The sequence below is a fragment of the Hyla sarda genome, unplaced genomic scaffold, assembly GCF_029499605.1.
Source record: "Hyla sarda isolate aHylSar1 unplaced genomic scaffold, aHylSar1.hap1 scaffold_257, whole genome shotgun sequence".
NCBI classification, from domain to species: domain Eukaryota; kingdom Metazoa; phylum Chordata; class Amphibia; order Anura; family Hylidae; genus Hyla; species Hyla sarda.
The window spans coordinates 196,858-209,079 of NW_026609257.1; the positions used below are offsets into that span (position 1 = coordinate 196,858).

Consider the following 12,222-nt stretch of genomic DNA (forward strand, 5'->3'; position numbering starts at 1 on the left):
AACATGGAGGAACAAAACCTAAATTCCAACGTCATCAATCTTACCACCGACCCACTGGACTCAGCCACTATATCCCTCCTTACGAAAGGACTTCATTATGGACTTTCAGAATGTTTCAATGAGACTACCTTCGAAATAGACCTAGCAAGGGCCACTCGAGAAATTAGTTTACTTAATTTTTTTTCAAATAAACCTAAATCTAGTCAGCAGACATGTGAGAGTGACAATCGTATATGTATAGGTCCCCTAGGGTTCTTCCCTCCCGATACTGATGATATAGACAGAGAATGCATAGCTATGCTAGCTACAGGATTCGAGCATGATAGGAAGTCTACTGATAACCCTGGTAAGGAGAATAGTTTTTTCAATAAAGGGAAAAAATCTAAATTTAATCCACCAGTTACACAAGGCAGTAGTATAAACTCCTTCGTCAAAGCAGTCACAAGAGACGTAAAAGCTATGATATACCCGAATCCTACCATGAACCTCTCCAGTCAAGAACTACAGGCACTAAAACAATTAGAAAAAAGGGAGGATATTACTGTAATTCGTGCCGACAAGGGGGGGGGGGGGGGGGGGGGAGTGTTGTAGTGCAATATACAACAGAATATATAGAGGAAGCTGTCAGACAGCTGGCTGACACTACGACATATACCCCCTTGTCGACCGACCCAACCCCCAAGATTCTTAACAATCTGAAGTCATTCTTACATAAATATGTTACTAGAAAGGTCATATCAGAAAAAAACGCTGAAAAATGACTACCTGATACTGCAAAACCAGCACGATGGTACCACCTGCCAAAAGTCCATAGATCGCTGAGCCGACCCCCAGGCAGGCCAAAAGTAGCCGGGATCAGCTCAGCGACTGAATTCTTGTCTCAATATTTAGACTGGGTTCTTACCCCATTACAAACATCTATATTGTCACACGTAAAGGATACTAAGCATCTTCTTCTAATTTTAAAGGAAGTTCATGTAGAAGGAGGGAGTAGTCTATGCTCGATAGATGTCACTAGCCTGTATACCCGTATTCCCCATGAAGCGGGTATACAGGCAGTGAAAGAGTCTCTCACACAAGCTAATGTTTCTGAGAATATGATCGAATTTGTGACAGAGGGCCTTGAATTTGTACTTCACAATAACACCTTCATGCATGGCGAACAATGATACAAACAGAAGACCGGCACCCCTATGGGGACACCGGTCTCCTGTGCCTATGCAAATTAATTTTTGAGCAGTTTTGAATATTGGTTTATATACAGTACCACCAATCCATATCTCCCCTTCATAAAAATGTATTATCGCTATGTTGACGATATCATCCTAATGTGGACCGGCACACAAGCTTTATTTAATGAGTTTACAGCATACTTGAATAATAACAGCGAGAATATGCATTTCACCAATAACTATGGAGGCAAGATTTTAGAGTTTCTGGATCTAAAACTCCTTATTAAAGGGAATTGTATAGTTACTGAAAATTACAGAAAAACAGTAGCTAAAAATACATTGCTACACTTTAATAGGTCTCACAGATTTATGACAAAAAAAAACATTCCGTACGGGCAATTTATTCGCCTAAAAAGAAATAACAGTAAAAATGATACCTATGTAACACAGGCTAATGAGTTAGCAACAAGGTTAAAAGAACGTAACTATCCTGATGATGTAATAAATTATGGTAGAAAAAAAGCAGAGAAAACTAATAGGGAAGATCTACTTAAAAATAAAAATCCACTTCATAATTTGGAAAATTTAAAAGAAAGATTTACCTTTGTATTCCAGAACACTCCTATGAACCCAGTGATAGAGCGAGCTATACGTAGAAACTGGTTTCTATTGGAAGCCGATGAATATTTGAAAAAAAGAGCAGAAAACAAACCACGTATAACATACAGAAAGAATCTCACCATAGGAGATAAATTAAGAAATAAATCTAAGAGTAGCATTACATCAGCGAAAAAAGAAACCTGGCTTAGTGACATTACACCTAAAGGTACCTACCAATGTAAAAACTGCAACCAATGCAGATATTGCTGGGAAACTATTAAAGAGTTAATTACCTGTCGCACGAAAAATGTTGTTTATGGAATAATATTTCCCTGCGGTTTCTTTTACGTAGGCCAGACGAAATGCCAGCTCCAGATGCGTATTAGGGAACATTTTTATACCATACGCGCTGGAAAGCCAGGAGCGTCTCGTCTGCAGGCCCACATGAGAGAAGCCCATAACAATAACCCTGATGTACTACGCTTTGTAGGCTTAGAAAAAGTGTCATGTAATAAGTATGAACGAATGGAATCAAAATTATTACGAGTGGAGACACTATGGATTATTAAAACTAATGCCACAGGCAACATAGGGTTAAATGACAAAACGGAGCTCTCAGCATGCTTCTAACTACCTTTGCTTTTAACACACCTCCCCCCTACCACACACCTCCCCCCTACCACGTCAACATGTGAGAGATGTTCAGGTGCGTGATAGGTGAAGCACTAGGTTCACTTATATATAAGGCAGTCATAGGCAGTATGGGTCATGGCCGGACGAAGCACACCAAGTGTGCAAAACTAGAGCTCGGAAGAGCCACCACCTATCTCCCCACTCCCCTCTCTTCTGTTCCCCGCATGTGAGTATGTCTCAATAAAGAAGACCCTGCAGCCACACTGGTGAGTGCCGATATTTTCATTTCTCTTCACGGATACTTTCTCTAGAGTAGTTTAAAACCATGCATAGCTGTTCTCTTTTACGTATTTCAAAAACCATTTTTCTTGTATTACCTAAAATATTGACATTAAAACTAGAAATATCATATAAGCAAATAATTTTTTCTAAAATCACATATTGCACAGGGGGAATATATAAAACCGGGGATGTTAAAGATAACGTAATCAATTTCCTTTTCCTAAAAATATGTCCAGCAGCATACTTCAAGAAATAAGACCAGAAACATGTACTTTGTAAACCAATAAAACACATAGAAAATAATTTTATGTATAGAAATCTCTTTATATCTGGCATATCTTTACCCCCAAATTTCTTAGCTTTCGTCATAATTACTCTTTTTAATTTATCCATTTTTGACCCCCAAACAAAATGAAAACAAGTCTTATTTAGGAATTTTAAAGTGCTATCATTAGGTAGGAAGACTAAACTCAAAAATAATATAATTGGCAGGAGTAACGACTTTATAATAAGAATTTTGCCTTCAATAGTTAGTTTTCGCATCTTCCAGGAGCTAATTTTTTGTTCTACTTTCTTTTTCACAATTGACCAACTCTTTTCTCCTTTATTTTCGTTATCAAAAATTACCCCTAAAATATTAATTTCATCATATTGCACTTTTACCTCTGTATTGCACCAGTCTCCAATTGCAAAGCAGTCACATTTTGTTTTATTCAATCTGAATCCAGAACCTTCACAAAATAATTCAGTTTGTCTTATTGCACGTTTTAAGGATTCTTCGTCTGTACAAAAAATGCTGACATCGTCCATATAAGCCACTGTCTTGACACATTGTCCACCACTACCCGGGATTGAGACACCTTTAATAACTTTATCTTTTCTCAAGGTACACAAGAGGGGCTCAATTGCACAGATAAAAAGTATTGGGGATAGGGGACATCCTTACTTAACTCCAGACTGTAAACATATTTCCTCAGATAAAAAAACATAAATTAAAACATGACTGATACAATTTTTATATAAAAGTGCAATTTTGTCAATAATAATAATAGGAATTCCCATATTTTTTAAAACCAGCCATAAAAATTCATGTAAAACTGTGTCATAGGCTTTTTGGAAATCTAAAGATAAAATTGCTAACTTCTGTTTACATTGTTTTTGGTACCATATAATATCTCTAACAAGGTTAAGATGATCAGTAACTCTTCTTCTTGGAACACCGCAGACCTGGTCACTATGAATAACTTTAGAAATTACCCGTTTCAGTCAATTGGCTAAAATCTTGGCTAAAATCTTGTAGTCCACATTTAGCAACGTAATAGGTCTCCAATTTTCCAGCTTGGAGCTATCACCTTTCTTAAAAATAAGACTTACCAGTCCATCACGCCAAGAAGTGGGTAAAGTCTGTGAATTAAAAGCAGAATTAAAAATGTTTACAAGATCATCTTTTAAAATAGACCAAAAACACAAATAAAACTCCTAAGGCAGACCATCTGATCCTGGTGTTTTACCCTTGGCCATACTCTTGAATGTATTTAGCAGTTCTGTTAAACTAATTTTATCACATAAAAACTGATGATCAACACTATTTAATTTCAAATCCAGGGTATCCAAAATGCTTTCAGTAAAAGAGTAGTCAATACTTTTTTTTAATTAAAAAGTTCCTGATAAAACTTTTGTGCTTCTAGTAACATTTCTGTATTAGTTTCTTTGCCTTCAATATTGGAAACCAGCTCTTGTCTTCCCACAACATTATTAAAGGAAATCTGTCATCAGAATCACCCGCACTAAACCTGTTACACAGGCTTGTAGTGTGGGTGATCCTGATTAAAACGCTCCTTACCTGGTTAAAAATGGTTCAGCGCTTTTCTTTTATTCCCTGGCTTGGGACTCAGTGGGAGGTGTTATCATCTGGGACTCGGCCACACGTCATTCTAGCTGGGCGGAGCTGCCGCCCGGATCATGAATATTCATGAACTTATCCTCCTGGTCTAATTCTTCTTTCTCGGTCTGGTGTGGAGGGCCACGTTCTCCCCCCCGGCTTCACTCAAGCTGCAGCCCTATACAAGTAAGAATACGGGCTGCATAAGTGAAAAGCCGGGGGTGGGAGGAAGGGAGGGACGGAGGGTGTATTTATTGACAAACAGACCGAGAAAGAAGAATTAGACCAGGAGGATAAGTTCATGAATATTCATGAGCCGGGCGGCAGCTCCGCCCAGCTAGAATGACATGTGGCCGAGTCCCAGATGATAACACCTCCCACTGAGTCCCAAACCAGGGAATAACAGAAAACTAAAAATATAGATATCTTAGGAAGCGCTGAACCATTTTTAACCAGGTAAGGAACGTTTTAATCAGGATCACCCACACTACAAGCCTGTGTAACAGGTTTAGTGTGGGTGATTCTGATGACAGATTTCCTTTAAAGAAGAATCTAGAACATTTTTCATTATTCTCCGTATATTGCACTTTACTATTAAAAATCTATTCTTTGCCTTTAGCACTTATTGCACTCTTAATTTCATTTTTTGTCAAAGAAATAACATCATCCATTACTAATCCCGCCTCTCTGAGATTATAATATGTCTGAATCCTAGTATTTAAAACTTTAAACCATGTTCTTTTTTCTTTAGCCTTTTGTATTCCTTTACGGATGAAGAACTGTTTAGTCCACAACTTGACGTATTCCCACCAGGCTAAAGTGCTTTCATATCTGTGTTGAAATAACTTCCATTTTTATATAAACAGTAATAAAGTCAGATTTATTTTGTAAATCCTCTAAAAGTGCAGTATTCAGTTTCCAGACACCTTTACCTTTCTCCAAGACAGGCAAAGTGACGTGTGCATGCAATAATTTATTATCTGAAAAAATATTGGAGGACAATAAAACATCAACTGGTTTAAAACTGTTCGAAATAAAAATAAAGTCAATTCTTGATTTACAAACATTCTTTTCCCATGTAAAACCAGGATCATTGGGGAACATAGCCCTCCAGATGTCAGACAAATTAAAATCCTCTACCATATTCTTAAGATGCTTTTCAGTTTTATCGTGTTGAACATGCACACTTTTACTTTCTCGTCCCCACTCATGCAGCAATTAAAATCCCCAGCTAGTAAAACAGGAGTTGAACCAGAAATAAAAATTTGGATATCTTCTAATAATTCCATTCTCTAATTTTTTTCTGGAGAGGCATAAATATTTATTAGTTTAATCTCAGTTCCATTATACTTTATGTTGACCAGCAGTGCTCTACCAGGAACAATTTCAAGATGAGATAAAACTTGAATTTCTGAGCCTCTAACAAGTATACCAACACCAGATGATTTATTAGAATTATCTCCTGACCAAATAGAAGGTCCTAGGTTCCAACACTGGCATAGTTCTTTATAATTTAAGCTGTGATTTATTGCACATTCTTGAAGAAACCATATTGCACAGTCCATAGTCTCTAAGTAGTTAAATAAAGCAGCCCTACATGTGGGGCTCTTTAAACCTCTCACATTTAGAGAGGAGACTTTTAGAGATGACATAGGGTTAGGGTTTGGGTTTAACAACTGCTAGACCCAGAATCTGACATATAACCCACAGGAGATCCCAGGCTCTCAAATTCCTTGATGTTACTAGGATCAGATGCTGACACCAAAGGGAGGACCTGCACCTCTTGACTTCCAACACCCTTCACTGTACTTATAATCTTTTTGGTCTTTATCTGTAAATCATCTTCTTGTTCTTTCTTACGTTTCATCTCTCTGGAACCAACATCCATGGCCTCACAGTCTGCTTCAGACCCTCCACCACGGGTTTCCCCTCTGTATAAGGAACGACCGCGGATTGGTCCACAGACTCATTCACAGTCTCAGCCACAGTCTTAGTTTTGCTAGTTGATTTACCAGAAGACACCATAGGCTGACCAGATGATGTTGTAGCTGTATCAGGTAGGACCACACCAGCTCTCCCAGCCACACGATCAGCCCAGGATCTGGATGCACCAGAACATAAGACACAGTCTTTGAAGGCATGGCCTTCCACTCCGCAGATGTTACAGACAATAGTGTTACAGTCCTTTGATGCATGACCCTCCATATTGCAGCGGCCACAGCGGATAGACGTTTCCGCACATCCCTCTGCCATGTGACTAAAATTCTTGCATTTTCTGCAAAACACAGGCAACTCAGGGTAGAAAAGGTAGCCTTTATTCCGAACAATGGAGAAATTGGAAGGCGGATGACATAACCCTCCAATACCGCCTGCCTCTTCCTTGACTCTTACAAAGAACTTATATTTGCCAGTCCATAAATCCTCAGTGTTCATCACTTTGTGAGAATATTTAACTGAGCTGCAGTATTTCCCAAGATACAGTTCAATATCAGCGATGGTCACAAATGGGTTATACATACAGACAACCAAGGGGATATCACCGCCAGTATAGAGAATAGTCACTGTTAGACCATCAAGCTCAGTTAGATTTTTGTTAGCTTTCAGTTTCTCAAATAAGTTCTGGCAGGCTGCAACAGAATCCAAGGTCAGAGTAAAACTTCCTTTTCAAGGATCCCACAGGCACACAATGGACTTCTTTTTGAATCTCCTTCACGAAGTAGGACAGTTGAAACAAATCTTGCTTGCTCTCCTCCACATCAAAACTAAACGAAAAATGAATCCGCATATCGCCGGATGAAATATAACGGATGATGACACCCATTTTTAAGGATCACCTTCACTCTTGATTGTAGTCTTCCCCCAATAGCAGCATGTGGCTTAAGACAGCAAGCTGCCGATGCCACAAGGCCGAGGATACGACGTACTCCCAAGAACCTCTCAACCAGACACTTGATCTAGCCAAAAGGCCGAGAAGCGATAACCGTGAAAGGGGCGGGCCCAACAATGTCCCCTTCATGTGCACTATCACTGCTTGCAGGAAGGGACGCTGGCTGTCAGCCTCCCATACACACTCTGGCTGGGTGGCAGTCAACACCAGTACACACAGCAGACCCTAAACCCATATCATTATTGCTAAGCAGCAAGACAGGAGCCCATTGCACTCTGATGGAGCATTTTTAAATGCAATCCATAACCCGGATTTGCCAGGAACCCTTCTTACTCCTCCTACTTGCATGTGACACTAGGCTTAGGATCTGCATAGGAAACACACACACAAGCACACATTTACGTTTGTTGCCTGCAGATGCCTCCTTGGCTGTCCCCAAACGGTATCAAACCAACAGCCACGGGAAGCTGTAAGGATAGAGGACATGCCTGCAACCTATTGGACTCACTTGTTTGGGTTAAATCCAGGTTATTTGACAACCTATGGCGGTGATGGTTCTGCTCAGGGCAGTGCTGATTCTCATAAAGCTGTCGGTTCTGTGAAGGTTCTAGGCGACATCACAATCTCCATGATTACATACACAACAAAGGTGAGTTGTTGTTTACACTTTGCAAGGCCAGTGGAAGTGAGTGACATCATAGCACAGTAGTTCTAAGGGTTCTAGATGGATGCAACAATCTCCTGTTGCTTCTATGAAGGTTCTAGATGACATCACCAGCTCAATAGTCACATACACAGCAAAGGTGAGATGTTGTTTACACCTTGTGATGCCAGTGGTATTGAGTGACATCATAGCACAGTGCTAAGGCTCCTGGACGCAGCAGCAATATCTCAACGGAAAATACATTTATATATGTGTATCTATACATATATATATTTCTCTGCCGAAATCATTTTTAAACCCGTTTTCACCTTTTTCTCCCTTCTTTTCCTCTTACTTTTTTTCCCATTTGTCCTCGTTTTTCTTCTTTCCTCCTCTTTTCTCTGCGTATTATTCTTACTTTTCTTCTTTTTCTTCGTCTTATTCAGACCCTATCAATGCAGCAATGCTTATTCAATACCGCCAGCAGATGGAGACACTGGGGGATAATTTTCAAAGGATTTATACAGATTTTTCCTGTATAAATTTGTCGCACAGAAAGTTGCAAGCCAAATATGTGCGACATTTCTGTGACTTTAGCCTCTAGAGGATTTTTACAACATTATGCATTGGTGCTGAATATATCAAAAGCGACTTTTCAGCGACAAGGCGCATCTGCTGAAAGTATGCCAAAATGTCAGTCCATGTTGGAGCAGGTTTAAATACAGTCTAAAGCATAGATCTCAAAGTCTGTGCACAGAATTTATCAAGGGCCTTGCGCCTTTTGATACATTAGGTGCACAATAGAATAGCCTAACCCTCTGTACTTTGGTCTATATTGATGCGGGACATAGACAGCCAGCTGATGAGCAATCCATTAGTGCAACGGAAGGCCGGAAACATTTGTCTTTATCTTTGCAATACCACAGAACCAATGCATGGTCAATCAACAGCAATGACACACCTGTGTGAACAGCCAGGATACCCCCCGTGTATGTCAATTAGGAAAATTCAGTCCCCACCAGCTAAAATACAGCTACCTATCATGTCATGTCTAACCTGCACAGGTGTGCTGGCTGCTCAGATTATCCAATTAAGGAGGCCATTTATTCAGCAGCAGCAGAAGTCTTGTTCCTGGACGCTCCAACAGCGGCCAAACACAAGCAGCAGCACCACCTTTTGTTTTTCGGCTGCAGCAGCAGCAAGGCCCACAGGACTAGCTATCCAGCAAGCAAGTAGCAATGAAACTAGGAATCTTTCTTTTTAACACTGTAATGGGGTGGTGCACTGTACCCGAAGATACTGCAATATCGGGTCAATGCATTGGGCGACGGAAGCAAGCTTCGAAATCGGCCCCCGTTCTCAAAAATCCATTTAATATATGGTCCCCAGATAGGGGATGTATCAGATATTAAACTGATAAGAACAGATTTTTTTTTAAGTTTCCCTCAGAACTAAATCATAGTTCTAAGATCTCATATGAACTAGATTATTTTTGTTCATCATCAGGTAACCCTTTATTTATTTATTTTCTTTAAACACAAATGAACAAATTTAAAAACATAAAACCCCCAAAAAAACATAACACATTAACCATAACAAAAACCATACACCCAACTTCCGGTGATAATTATAAAGTCATTCCTTGTCTCCACGCGAATACCATCAAAAATTCTACCATACCATAAGTCATACTTCCCTTTGTCATCTCCCTTTTTTTTTTTTTTTTTATTTGAAAATGTTTTATTTTCCGATGTTAAAACAGAAACAACAGAAGAATTAAGTAACATGTACAAGTGCAGAAACTGCGAACAGGGAAAATGTCATAGTACAACGGTATAAGGCAGACAGTACCTAAGACCACAAGGGTGGAGCATGGGAGGCACAGAGACGGTATGCTCATTCGTGATAGACTGTGTCAAACCATTAACCATAAGAACATAAGGCTACATTCACCTCAATAAGTAGAAGGCGTAAACAGCATGAAAAGCCAAATTAGGCGAGTATTCGCGATCCCCAAGATAGGAGACCTGCATTCACTGAACATGGAAAGAAGGAACAGAGCCATGTAAACAAAAGAAATAATAAAATAAAAAAAATAAAAAAATAAAAAGGGGGGGGGGGAGAAGAAAAAAGAAAAGCAGCCATAGTGAGAAGGAAGACAAAAGTGTAGAGAAGGGAAAGTAGGAAGAAACATGGACGGACAGGGGGAAACACACTGGAAACAATAAGGGGGGGGGGGACACAGGGACATCCAAGGAAGGGAAGGAAGAGGGGGAAGGGGAAGGTATGCTCTAAGGGGGAGGACAAGCATCTCAAGGGGGGGCCTGGGGAGCAGGGGTAAACAGTGCTCCGTATCCAGGTGAAGACTGGAACGTCAACCAGTCAAACCACGTCTTCGTGTAGCGATCACTCTCCGCAGGGGTAAGGGCCACCAATTCCTCCATTCTTTGAGTGAGCGCAATTTCAGCCAGCCATTCACTAATCGTGGGAGGTTCAATAGACCTCCACCTGCGGGGAATAACCGTACGTGCTGCTTGAAGCATGTAACTAAGGAGGGATTTTTGAAAGGAACTGGCAGACATTGGAAGATGGGACAGTAAAGCAGCTTCCGGAGAACTAGGGATAGTTAGTTTTGTCACCTCCCGAGTCACCCTAAGAACCGTGGACCAGAAGGATGACAATTTGGGGCACGCCCACCATATGTGTGACATGGTGCCCACCGAGTCCCCACATCGCCAGCATGAGTCAGGAACCATAGGGAACCAACCATGAAGTTGGACCGGTGTGCGGTACCAGCGGGAAAGCACTTTATAATTCGTCTCTTGAGCCTTGCACGCTACCACCGATTTATGAGATAGCTGAAAACACTTTTGGGCCGGGGTTAGTGTTAAGCCCAGTTCCTGTTCCCATGCTGCACAATATGTAGGCAAGGCGGAATGATAGCGAGAAAGCAGAATGCGATATAGAAAACCAATAGTGTGTAGGGGTACCGGGGGTGCTAGACATAGCTTCTCGAATGTGGTCAGGTCTCTATGCAATGTCGCATTTCGCTTAACCGAGGTATAAAAATGTTGGAGCTGCGTATAAATAAAAAGGCCACTGCCTTCGGAGGACCTGTGCCGCACAAGAGAAGCCATGGGCAGCAACGCAGCAGAGGAGAGTGCATGATAAAAACGCAGAGGGAGCACATCAGGGACCTTCAGTAGACACCTGGGGGACATACCCGGGGGGAATGCAGGGTTACCTGTCACAGGGAGCATGGGTCCGTTACGGTCGATCAAAGAATCCCTCAACCTCCGGTCACAAAGGGCAGTCAGCGTCTGTCGCGAGGTAAAAGATAAAGAGGGCAGGGAGGAGGGAGGCGGGGGCCATGTCCACGGCAGTCCAGCCAACTCTCCCGGGTAGATATCATGTGCCACTCGTACCCAGAGTTTCGATTCAGAATTGTGTAGTAAATCCAACAGTCTGGCGTGCATGGCAGCCAGATAGTATAGACGACAATCCGGGAGGCCCAGGCCCCCCTCCCCCTTTGGACGGAATAGCACTCTACGGTTAAGCCTCGGTCGCCCCCCGTCCCAGATAAAAGAGCCAAACCTACCATGCATGGTACGCCAATATGAGGCAGATAGGGTGATTGGGATTGTCTGGAGTAAATACAACAATTTAGGCAAGAGGGTCATCTTTAAGGCGTTCACCCTCCCAAACCAAGAGATGGGTCTGGTCTGCCACCGGTCCAGGTAGGTATTAAACTGGGGAAGAAGTGGGGCAAAATTACGATGATACAAAAGAGATAAGTCCGAAGGGACCACAATCCCTAAATATTTTATGCCTTGGGTCGGCCAAGCGAAAGGGAAATTCCTCCTAAGTAAATCTACCACAGAGAGCGGGAGGGAAACGTTCAAAGCCTCAGATTTAGACACATTAATTTTAAAATTAGACCATTTCCCAAATTCGGACACCACGGACATCAAGGAGGGGAGTGAAACATGAGGGTTGGTAACGTAGACCAATAGGTCGTCAGCAAAGACCGAGCACTTATACTCAGCATCTCCAATCCTAACCCCCGAGATGTCCAGATTGTTACGGATAGAGGCCAGGAGATGCTCCATAACTAATACATATA

At 41.3% G+C, this 12,222-nt stretch overlaps 1 non-coding gene across 1 annotated transcript; it reads right to left on the reverse strand.

The window, feature by feature from the left end:
* Positions 1-9,373: 9,373 nt before the first annotated feature.
* On the reverse strand, positions 9,374-9,561 carry LOC130323963 (U2 spliceosomal RNA). The gene has a single exon (XR_008869135.1). It is a non-coding gene; the product is annotated as a U2 spliceosomal RNA (small nuclear RNA).
* Between the last annotated feature and the right edge of the window lie 2,661 nt (positions 9,562-12,222).